General features: G+C 41.7%; 1 pseudogene; it reads left to right on the top strand.

Moving 5' to 3' along the window:
• The first annotated feature begins 7,084 nt into the window (after positions 1–7,084).
• Positions 7,085–7,397, top strand: LOC100668304 (ATP synthase subunit g, mitochondrial-like; annotated as a pseudogene).
• The last annotated feature ends 3,709 nt before the right edge of the window (positions 7,398–11,106 follow it).

Genomic DNA, 11,106 nt, shown 5'->3' with positions numbered 1-11,106 from the left:
AAGAACACATGTCCAGCTCCCAACTAGTGAATATATTCATAACATCCCCTCCACCAGCTGTCGCTCAACTTAGTTTTCAGCAATATTTGCTGCAATATGGACAGCTCTTGGTTAGAATACATGTGTTCCATTCTGATATTGTTGATTCTACTGTACTTAATTTTTAAAAAGAATATTTTTTGTTGAAAGAGACTAGTTAACTTCACAATCCACTAGTGGGTTGTTAGTTGCCATTGAGTCGATTCTGACTCATAGAGGCCCCATGTATGCAGAATAGAACTGCTCCACAGGGTTTTCAAGGCTGTGACTTTTCACAAATTCCCATCCCTGTTGTCTTAGTCATCTAGTGCTGCTATAACAGAAATACCACAAGTGGACGGCTTTAACGAAGAGAAGTTTATTCTCTCACAGTCCAGTAGGCTAGAAGTTCAAATTCAGGGTTCAAGCTCCAGGGGAAGGCTTTCTCCTTCTGTCAGCTCTGGAGGAAGGTCCTTGTCGTCAGTCTTCCTTTAGTCTGGGAGCATTTCAGAGCAGGAACATCAGGTCCAAAGGACGTGTTCTACTTCCAGCACTGCTTTCTTGGTGGTATGAGGTCCCCCACTCTCTGCTTGCTGCCTTTACTATATCCCAGATATCCTGTGAAGTTGGGTCTTGGTTGAACTTGTGTAGCCATTTACTATGGACAAGCTCAAACCCTCCCCAAGGGGCCAGGAGCCCTATTACTGTACATGCCCCTGGTAGAATTAAGCCCAGTGTCCTCTTTAGTCTATAACCTGAGGCTCGGCTGGAAGCCCAGTACATGCGGACACTGGTGCCTAAGAGGAACAAAAATCTTAGGGAACATTGGCCAGTGGTTGTGACAGGACTGATGTAAGGAGCTGTCCATCTATTGCCAGGATGAGGACAAGCCTGGCTGGGATCACCTGGGGATGAGCCAGACCCACGCACTCAGACACATCTACTGGGGGCCAGCGGACCACAAAGCCCAGGTCAGCACGCAGGGCATTTATTTATTTATTTGTTTTTGTGGCATTGTAAATGTGTTTCGGAGGTAAATGAGTGTGTCCAGGGGTGTAGGCCTCATGTGGTTGGACAGAGTGATTGAGGTGTTTATGAGATAATTATCTGGCCATTCTGGGGGCCCTGTTTTTCCTCCAGACAGACATAGAAAACAAACAAGCAGAATATAAGGCCATATATAAGTGGCAAACGTGAACACAGTCATCAATGACAACCTGTACAATCGCCAGGGGATGGCAATCAGCTGGCACAATTGCCTATCACTTTAAATCCTCTGAATCCTGAGTTTCTCAATTATTATTGTCCTGCCAATCCTTATTGTTCTGCAGGGCTTGTTGGTCGGTATCGTGAGTGGGAGTCGGCTTGATGCGAGAGTGGTGGATTCACGCTCCCTTTATGGCAATCTTAGACTGCAGTGCCGGGGGTTTGTTCTCCCTAGGCTGTAGTGCTCCAGGTCTTGACAGGGAGAGAGTTCAGGTTGTGGAAGAAATCTGTCACGTCATGTACTTGTAAAGAGAGTCAAGCACCCCTGCCACAGAAAACAAATATTGTTTAATAGCAAGTTAGCTTTGTGCATTTCTGTAGCCTCAGGACACAGAGTAATCAAGCCTTCCCACAAGTTATGAAGGAGGGGACGCCCATACATAAGCTCAAAAAGGCTTACCTTAAGTTTGGTTTGAGGTGCAAGCCTAGTCTTGAACAGAGCCAAGGGAAAGGTCTTAAAAAAGGTCTTCTTGCAAGTCCACTTTACCTTTTTATTGCGATCTTCTTCCAGAACATATTCCTGGTGCTTAGTCTCCTCTTATGCTGCTGAAGATCTTGTTATCTCTCTCTTTTTTTTTTGTAAGTGGTGGTATTTAATATTGAGAAGGACCATACAGAGTGACAGGTGGTGCAGAGCCAGCTGCTCACAAGACTCTAAAATCTGATCCAGTAGCAGAATAAATCAATATATTTACATTTAAGTTTTTCTTGGAAACCCAGGACAGTCCATTCTGGAGCTCTCTCTCTCTTTCTTCTCTACCTCTCTACTTTCTTCTCACCTTTTTGTTTTTTCTTCATTCTTCTTGCTGTCTATCCTTTTACTCCTCCAAGCCTCTCAGTTGTTTCTTCCCTGTCTCGCCCCTATTTTTGCAACTATAAAGGTCTTCTGTAGCTTATGACAAGCTAGAATCAGTCACTTCTGCTGGGGTCACAGTTCTAGCTGCTCACTTGACTTCTAAGTCGGCCCTTTGGTGGCCTTGGGCCACTACTGTATCTTCCTATTGATGTCTTTTGCAGTGTACCACAGCCAGAGTAGTGGGGAGTGACACCGCCTCAAGGAGTTGTAAAATCTGTTGGCCGTGTTTGATTTCTTTACTGACCCAATTTAAAAGCTGTCTTTGCTTCCACAAAGTCCCATATACATGTAAAACTGACAACAAGTACTCCAAATCTATATAAATGGTCACTCTCTTAGACTTGGCCAGCCACAAGGCCTGGATCACCACAACCAGCTTGGCTTTTTGGGCTAAGGTTCCATTTGGGAGAGCATTTGCCTCAAGGACCTCGGTGTGACTGACAACTGCGTGGCCCACTCTCTGTTGGCCACCCTCGATGAAGCTACTCCCACCTATGAAGATCTCTAAACTGGCATCTGCTAGAGGTTGATTTTGTGGGTCTGGACAGCTGGCATGGACCAGGACCACTGTCCAGACACAGTCATGGTGGACGGAGTCTCTCAGGAGCAGAGTGGGAAGAGGGGTGGCTGAATCTGGAGCGTCAACAGATTGGACCGATATGCTGGGATTACCCACTAGAGAGGTCTGGTATTTAGTTACTCGGTACTCGCTCTCTCGGGACGCTGTCTTTGCCAGTGGCCCTCTTGCTCACAATATGCATACTGGTTCTCTCCCAGCGGGGGTCAGGGCCGGGCCTCGCTAGGGTCTTCGGGTCTTTCTCCTCTTAGGGGGCCTTTACCATTTCTGTACTGTTGCTGTTGTTGCCAGTAGGGCAACTTGGCACTTCCTGTCTTTGTCTTCTTCTCTGTTGTTATAGACCTTGAATGTCAACTCGACTAGGTGTTCAATACTCATAGTTACTCTTCCCTCTATTTTGTGAAGTTGATTCTCAATATCCGGTACACACTGTCTTATAAAAATATTATTGACCACGTGAGCATTTGTTGGGTCCTCTGGATCCTGATCACTATATTGTCTAAAGGCTCTATAAACTCTTTTGAGGAAGGCTGCAGGGTCCTCATGTTTACACTGGTTAATTTCATATACTTTGTTCTAATCTAAGAGCTTAGGCACTCTACATCTAAGGCCCACCAAAGGACAGTCCCAATATTGGCTGAACCTACCATATTCCACTGTGTGATTGTGGTTCCAGTGAGGTCTTGAAGGGGGAAGATGTCATCAACTGCATTTCTGGTCCATCGAGCATCACATTTCTTCTGGGCTTCCTCTCCGACCTTGTCTAGGACCATCTTCTTCTCTTCTCAGGGGGAGGAAGGTGCTTAAGAGAGAATAACAGCCTGCCCAGGTGGAATCAAAAGAACTAAAGATGGTAGTAAACAGTTCATACAATATCTTTGGTTTCTCCTAACATCCTGAGGTGTTATTCTTCCAGTTAATCAGGTCCGCTGTACTAAAGGGACCCTGGACCCTATTTGCCACTGGAGTTGTTTGGTGGAGGGGATACTGTTGGGGGGCTAGCCCTCCCTGTTGGCTCTGTTCTGGCTTTGTGGCACCCAGGGCCACATTTGCCCCTTCATAGGATGTCCCCCTGTATGATGGCAAGGGAAAATTCCAAGAGCAATTGAACTGCCTTCCCTGGTTAATTCTCCACCCTTCCCCCCCCACCCCCCCACTACCGGCATAGGTCTAGGAGGGAGCTGCAGGCGCTACTGGAATTGAAAGGGGTGTTCATCACTAACTGTGGTGGCAGCACTGTGGACTTTCTCTTTTTCCCACAATTATAACTGAATTTATCTCAATTTTCTGAAGTACACCTTAAGGGTGAATGCTTTGGAATGATTTTAGGATTATCCCTGTTCCTACACCTACACACTCACACAAAGACACACAGACAAAGAACACCAGTTTTAAACGCATTCAAACAGAATGATGCTCACCCTCCAACCTAGAGGAGCGCCTACCAGACAGACAGACAAAGAATAACAATGCAAAAAGGACATCCTCTAAACCAAAAACCAAAACCAGGACTTAACCAAAATCAGTGACCATAAATTAAATTACCGATTTTCTGCTGTTGGAGAGCAGCTATAAAGAAAGGGAAAGGGGAAAAGAGTGTTCTGAAAGAAAGATCGTTGTTATGGCAGGGCACCTTTTGAGGGACTTAAATACCCTCTATTTTTTTTATCAACTACCGATTAACCTTGGGTGATCACAGATGGACAAAGATCATCACCGATGGCAGGGTGACCTGATACCGTTGGTTTCAGATGGAGTGAGGTACCCCATCTAGGCTGAGGATGGGTCCCAGAGGCCACAGCCCCCACTTCCCTCGGTTTACAACCCTTGGGGTCGGGTCTTAGGACTGCACTGTTGCCACCCTCTTCTTTGCCTAGCTCCCCAGAGGGACTGTAACCCCCCTCAGGGGAGACTTTAACTGCCCTCAGATGACCAGTGGAGCAACCTGGTCCCATTCAGTTTCCAGTTTCTGTTTCTGAGCTGAGGTGGGGACCCAGCAGACCTTGTCCCGGGGCAGGGATCATGGTGGCCACCCGAAACTCCTTACCAACCAAACGGGGTCGGGGTGCATCTTAAGGAGTTTTTTTTTTTTTTTTTGGTTACTTACCGCCCAGGTTTCAGAATCCAAAAGTCCTACCAGAATCACCAAAACCTGTAACAGAACGAGGGTTCTTGCCCTGTCCTATTAGCTGATGAAAATAAGATGGACAACACAGTACCAGCTGCAAGGGAAACAGAAAGTGGAAATTTATTGTCTGTGCAGACAAGGAGCAACGCAGGGTCTAGCGATGATAAGGCCACATGTTCCCTGACTGAGGGGATTAGGGAGCTTTTTATTTCCAATGGCATCCAGGGGTTGGGTTTGATGCTCCGGAACTCTCTGCCCTTAGCCCTCCCATGTCCACATTTGGAGGTCAGGCTGTTGAATCATGTCAGTGATGTTCAGGTCCAAGGACAGATTGAGGACACAGCTCTTCAGGCCCTATGCCTGCTCTAAAATCTTGGTTCACACATATGGGGGGTTCTGGCACCAAATTCAAGCTGCAGTTATGGCCAGAGTGTGATTGGGCCAAACTGCAGTTAGAAGCAGTGGCCTGGAGGGCTGTGATTGCGGGGTGGGGGGTGGGTGTGTGTGTGTGGAACCTTAGCGGAGTGGAGGAAGTCTCAGTAGAGGCTTCAGATGAAGGCCAAGCCACAGCTATGTTTGTTGATATGGTAGTAGGCATTTGTGGGACCTACATCTGATAGCTTGTTTTCCTTGTGATATAGGAAGTCATTTGTTGAGTGTAAGAGGAAAAGTGAATAGATAGGGGACCAAAAGTTTGGAAAGGAGATAGAGAGGTAACTAAGAAGGTATAGAAAGCTTCCATGGAAGTGTGGAGGACCCTATTTATGAACATTTAGGAAGCAGTCACAATCCAGCAAAATTTCCAAATCTCATACTATCCAGTGAATTTTCTGTAGCTTCAGATCCTGACCACCTAGGTTGACTATACTAAGCCACATTTCCAGCTTAAATCTCTCTTTTATGTTATTTTTACCTGATGTTCAAATCATTGATCTTTCTACTTTAATGCCTAATCCACAATATATTAAAGAAAACTTATTTGCAATATACATTAATGAAGTTTAATCAAAATATGCACCAGGACAATCTGAAAGTAAAAGCAGCATATCTTTTGGATTAGAAATTGATTTTGTACAAAATTGAGGCTAGGTTCAAAAACAGTATTTGATTTTATATTTTTTTCTAATTTTCATAAACTCACAATTGAGCATTTTAAAATGCAAATGATTATATTTAAAGTATTTTAAGTACATTGTGTAAAATGTAGTTTATGTAAGGACATTTTTATTTCTTTAATTGAGGAAGAAAACCCTGGTAGCATAGTGGTTAAGTGCTACAGCTGCTACCGGGAGCTACTTGGAAACCCTATGGGGCAGAATCGACTTGACAGCAGGGGTTTGGTTTGGTTTTTGGTTTAAGGAAATGAAATTTAGGAAATTTAAGAAAAATTTATTTAGGAGAAATTAAAAAGATGGTGCAAATAGAATTAAGACTTGTTTATACTGAAAAAAGATTCTTTCATTTGCAAAATTAATCTTCTATTTTATTAACAATTAATATTCACTGGCACAGTGGTTAAGAGCTTGGCTGCTAACCAAAAAGTCAGCAGTTCGAATCCACCAGCTGCTTCTTGGAAACCCTATGGGGCAGTTCTACTCTGTCTTATAGGGTCGCCATGAGTGGGAATCAATGGCAAAGGGTTTTTTTTTTTTTTAATAATGTGATATAGTTATTTCTAATGTCTGACATGTAAAGAGCTTGAAAGTCACCACTCCCATCTTTTAACAAGAAAAAAGCTGAAAATCAACAACTTTTCTTAGACACATCAGAGAATCAAGGTCACAGGGTAAATCACCACCCCAAAATTAGAGATGCAGGCAGACAGAAAAAATTACAGCTTACTGGAAGCCTAAATTTCTCCCAGGCCCAACATTGGTAGGAATACTTAAAGGGTAATTGACTAATTGCTGGAGACTAAGGATGGGCTGTCCTGAGAGATAAAACCTCCATCAATAACAGAGAGTAAGGTAGAAAATCTCAAAATATTTGGAGATTAAATAATACACTTCTAAATAACACATGCATCAAAGAAGCAATCTCAAGAAAGATTTAAAAATATTTTGAACTAATGAAAATGAAAACATAACATCAAAATTTGTGGAGTACAGTGAAAGCTGCACTTAGAGTGAAGTTTATAGCATTGAACAGAAAAGAAGAAAGATCTGGTCCTACAGTGGGTCCTTTCCAGGAGTGACATTCAGCTGGCTGTTGGGGGCAATGGGCTTTCCATCCTAGAACCATGGCCCAATTTTTATGTAACCTCATGGAAGAAGGCTGCAGCGATGGCAAATGCTGCTGTGACTTACTCGAAGCCTCGAGTGGCCATATCTTGGCACTATGCCAAGGTGGAGCTGGTTCCTTCAGCCTCTGCTAAGATCTCTGCAGCTATTCAGAGACTGAAAAAAATAGTGAATAGTTCTCAAACTGGTAGCTTCAAGTAGTTCACAGTTAAGAAAGCTCTGCTGAATGGTTTGGTGGCCACTGAGGTGTGGATGTGTTTTTATATTAGCGAGATCATAGGCAAGTGTGCCATCATTGGCTATGATGTTTGAAGACCAGTCTTTAGTATCTGATTATATTTGCATCTTCACTATTTGAGTGTTCTTGGACTATGTGTGATCAGACTGCCATCTGGCTAAAATAATGTATTTTTAAAAATAAAAAATAAAAAACCAATCCTATAAGCTTTCACCTTAGGAAACTTGAAAAAAATGAGCAAATTACATTCAGATTAAGCCAGGGGGGAAAAAGGAATAATAAAAATTAGAGCAAAAATCAATGAACTTGAAAACAGGAAATTAGTAGAGAAAATCGACTAAGCCAAAAGCTGGCTCTTTGCAAAGATCAATGAAATTTATAATCCTCTAGCTAGGCTAACTGTTACCCAACTAGGGTCCGTGCCCTGGAGCACCCAAGCCAATGAAACATACTGCAAGTCAGAAAGAATGAGAAAGTTTATTCAGGAGATGTATACATCACCTGGGACCTGACAGCAACACAGGCTGTCTCTGTGGAGTACCAGAGAGCAATTTTACATTAGAGCTTACATAGGATTTTACAAGGGTTAGAAGTATCTTTGTAGTCCGCAGATGGCCTGGCCAGAGAAGTAATTCATTACAAGATAGTGACAAGGGACTCTTTATCAGACTGGAGAGATACATACCAGGCACCTGGGCTCTGATTTTCCTGTGGGGAGTGTAAGTCGCAGGTGGTCAGACAGAACAAAACGAAGTTTTTGCTTCAGATCAAACAAAGAACAAAGTCATTAACATTAGGCCAAAACTAAGTGATTAACAAAAGTATGCAAAGGAGGAGACAGGCAGGGGAAGGAGAAAAAATTATTGGTTGATCATGGCGTTAGTTATGTCGAACTCTCAAGTCGCCCATTTTGAAAAAGGAGAAAACATGCTGGAAAGTATTAGGGTCACACTAACCAAGATAAAATATGTACAACTGAACTTTTGTTTCTGGCTATGATACAGCAGCTTGCATCAGAAAAATGTTACTGTTGAAAAAACTATAAAATACTGGGATTTTTATTTTTTAAAGGCAGCTATTTGAAAGCATCAAAAGCAAACAGGGAAACTGGGACTTGAAGGCCAAGATCCTGGACAGAAAGGAAATTCATAGAAGTGAACCAGAAAATGGTGAGCTAAAGTGGTCAGAAGTCTCAAGGACTGGGTAATTAAGACTTGCGGAAGGAAGGTGTCAGGGAAAAGGTATCACAAAGAAATAAGCCTTATATTTTCTGTGATATTTGCCCTCAAAGTATTTGATGAATCCTAACTATGCAAATGCACTAGCGGGAAAGAAAAATTGGAATTCAGCGCTCTTCAAGGAGAAAAGGGCTTAGTAAATATTCCAAGTTTTCAGTCAATACCCGTAGAAATAAAGGTAATGTGGAAATAGCCTAGTCTTCACAAAGCCTGAGGCCCAGCTTCATATTATATCTCAATCTCTGATTGAATCTAGACTCTACTCTGACAGCCTGAACCTGACATCATTCAGAGCCTGTCCAGTTTTCATACACAATGTTTAGCATTCGAACAAAAATTTCCAGGGATTCCAAGAGGCAGAATGAAGTGATTGAAAATAAGAGAAGAAATAAGCAATAGAAACAGACCTAAAGCTGATCCAGGTATTGGAGTTGTTAGATACAGATTTTAAAATGTTTGTTATTTAATATGTTATAAAAAACGAAGGCAAGATGGAGAATTTAAACAGGATTATGTTCTGCCTTTAAAAATAAAGTGGACATTCTATAATAGATGGGTTAAGAGCAAATTAGACATAGCAGAAAAAGAATTAGTGAACTAGAGACAGGTCAGTAGAAAATATTTAAATTAAAGAAAGGAAAGAAAAAATAAGGAAAATAAATGAGGTATGGAAAAAAGATATAACAGATAAGTAACCGGATTCCCAGAAAATGGGAAAGAATGGACAGAAACAATATTTAGAAAAAACAAACAAGAAAAGATATCAAGCAACAGATTCAAGAAGCAGAATGAGATCAAAGAAAAGTACACTTAGGCACGTGATTGTAAAACAGCTGAAAATGAAAGATTTAAATATAATAACTATGCAAAAATATGAATGTCTGGGGTCTTGTTTATTTTGTAAAGCAAGTCAAACCTACACACACTATTTTTTCCTACATATTTCAGTAAATTGTCCCTATCAAGAACCCTTTGTTTAATTTGCCTAATTTTTATCATAGAATCAAACTTTCTCTGTTATCACGCATATACTGCCTGTGGAGTGACATATAAAATTACCATATTGTTACACAAACAATGCATGTTTCTGCATTTGTTTGCTGGTTTTGCCCTCCCTTGAGAGGTATTTTCAAACGTGTGCTATGCTAAATTTTTTACTGCAACATGTGGGAGAGGATTGGTATGGAGGCGCTTAAGAGGGTACCTTGTGGGGGGGGGAGGGGAGGAGTAGGACAAGGCTCACAAACAAACGCAGAAGGCTTTTGTTATTTGTATAAAAATATGGTATTTGAAAATGGCCCTGGAGGCACATATTGAGTTGCTTGGAAAAGGAGCCAACTAGAACTAGAGTTTTCTGCCTTTTCCCAGCTAGAGTGAGACACCCAAATTTAGCTACCTGTAGGATCAATAGTTTTCTTCCTCCTACATAGAGGGTCCACCGCTTATCTGTCAGTTTGTCATGCTGTGGTGGCTTACGTATTGGGGTAATGCTGGAAGCTATGTCACCGATATTTCAGTAAAGTATTATAATGAAATATGCAAAGACCTGGAGTTAGAAAACCAAAACGGAAGAACACTCGCCATTTCTCAAGCCGAGAGAACTGAGGGAAAAATTCAAGCCTCAAGTGGCAATACTGAAGGATTCTATGAGCAAAATACTGAACAACGTAGGAAGCATCAAAAGAAGATGGAAGAAATATACAGTCACTGTACTGAAAAGAATTGGTCGATGTTCAACCATCTCAGGAGGTGGAATATAACCAAGAACTGATGGTATCAAAGGATGGTATCCAAGCCGCACTGAAGGCATTGTCTAAAAACAAGGCTCTAGAAATTGATGGAATACCAACTGAGATGTTTCAACAATAGGATGCAATGTTGGAAGCCCTCACTCATCTATGCCAAGAAATTTGGAAGAGAGCTACCTGGCCAACTGACCGGAAGAGATCCATATTTGTGCTCATTCCAAAGAAAAGAGATTAAACGGAATTTGAAAATTATTGAACAATATCATTAATAACACACACAAGTAAAAATTTTGCTAAAAATAATTTTAAAAAGATTGCAGGAGTAAATTGACAGCAGACTGCCAGAAATTCAAGCTGGATTCAGAGGCAGGTATGGAAGGAGGGATATCATTGCTGATGTCAGATGGATCCTGGCTGAAAGCAGAGAATACCAGAAAGATGTTTACCTGTGTTTATTTACTACGCAAAGGCACTCGACTGTGTGGATCATAACAAATTATGGATGGTATTGTGAAAAACGGGGATCCCAGAACACTTAATTGTGTTCATGAGGAACCTGTACATAAAACAAGAAGCAGTCTTTTGAACAGAACAAGGGATACTGCATGGTTTAAAATCAAGAAAGGGTTTTATCCTTTCACCATACTTAATTCAATTTGTATGCTGAGTAAATAATCCAAGAAGCTGAACTATATGAAAAAGAATGTGGTATCAGGATTGGAAGAAGACTCATTAACAGCCTGTGATATACAGATGACACAACCTTGCTTGCTGAAAATGAAGAGGACTTGAAACAC

The sequence above is a fragment of the Loxodonta africana genome, chromosome 1 (assembly GCF_030014295.1).
Source record: "Loxodonta africana isolate mLoxAfr1 chromosome 1, mLoxAfr1.hap2, whole genome shotgun sequence".
In the NCBI taxonomy this organism is placed as follows: Eukaryota; Metazoa; Chordata; class Mammalia; order Proboscidea; family Elephantidae; genus Loxodonta; species Loxodonta africana.
Note: the sequence above shows the minus strand (reverse complement) of the source record. Positions and strands in the feature narration are given on the sequence as shown.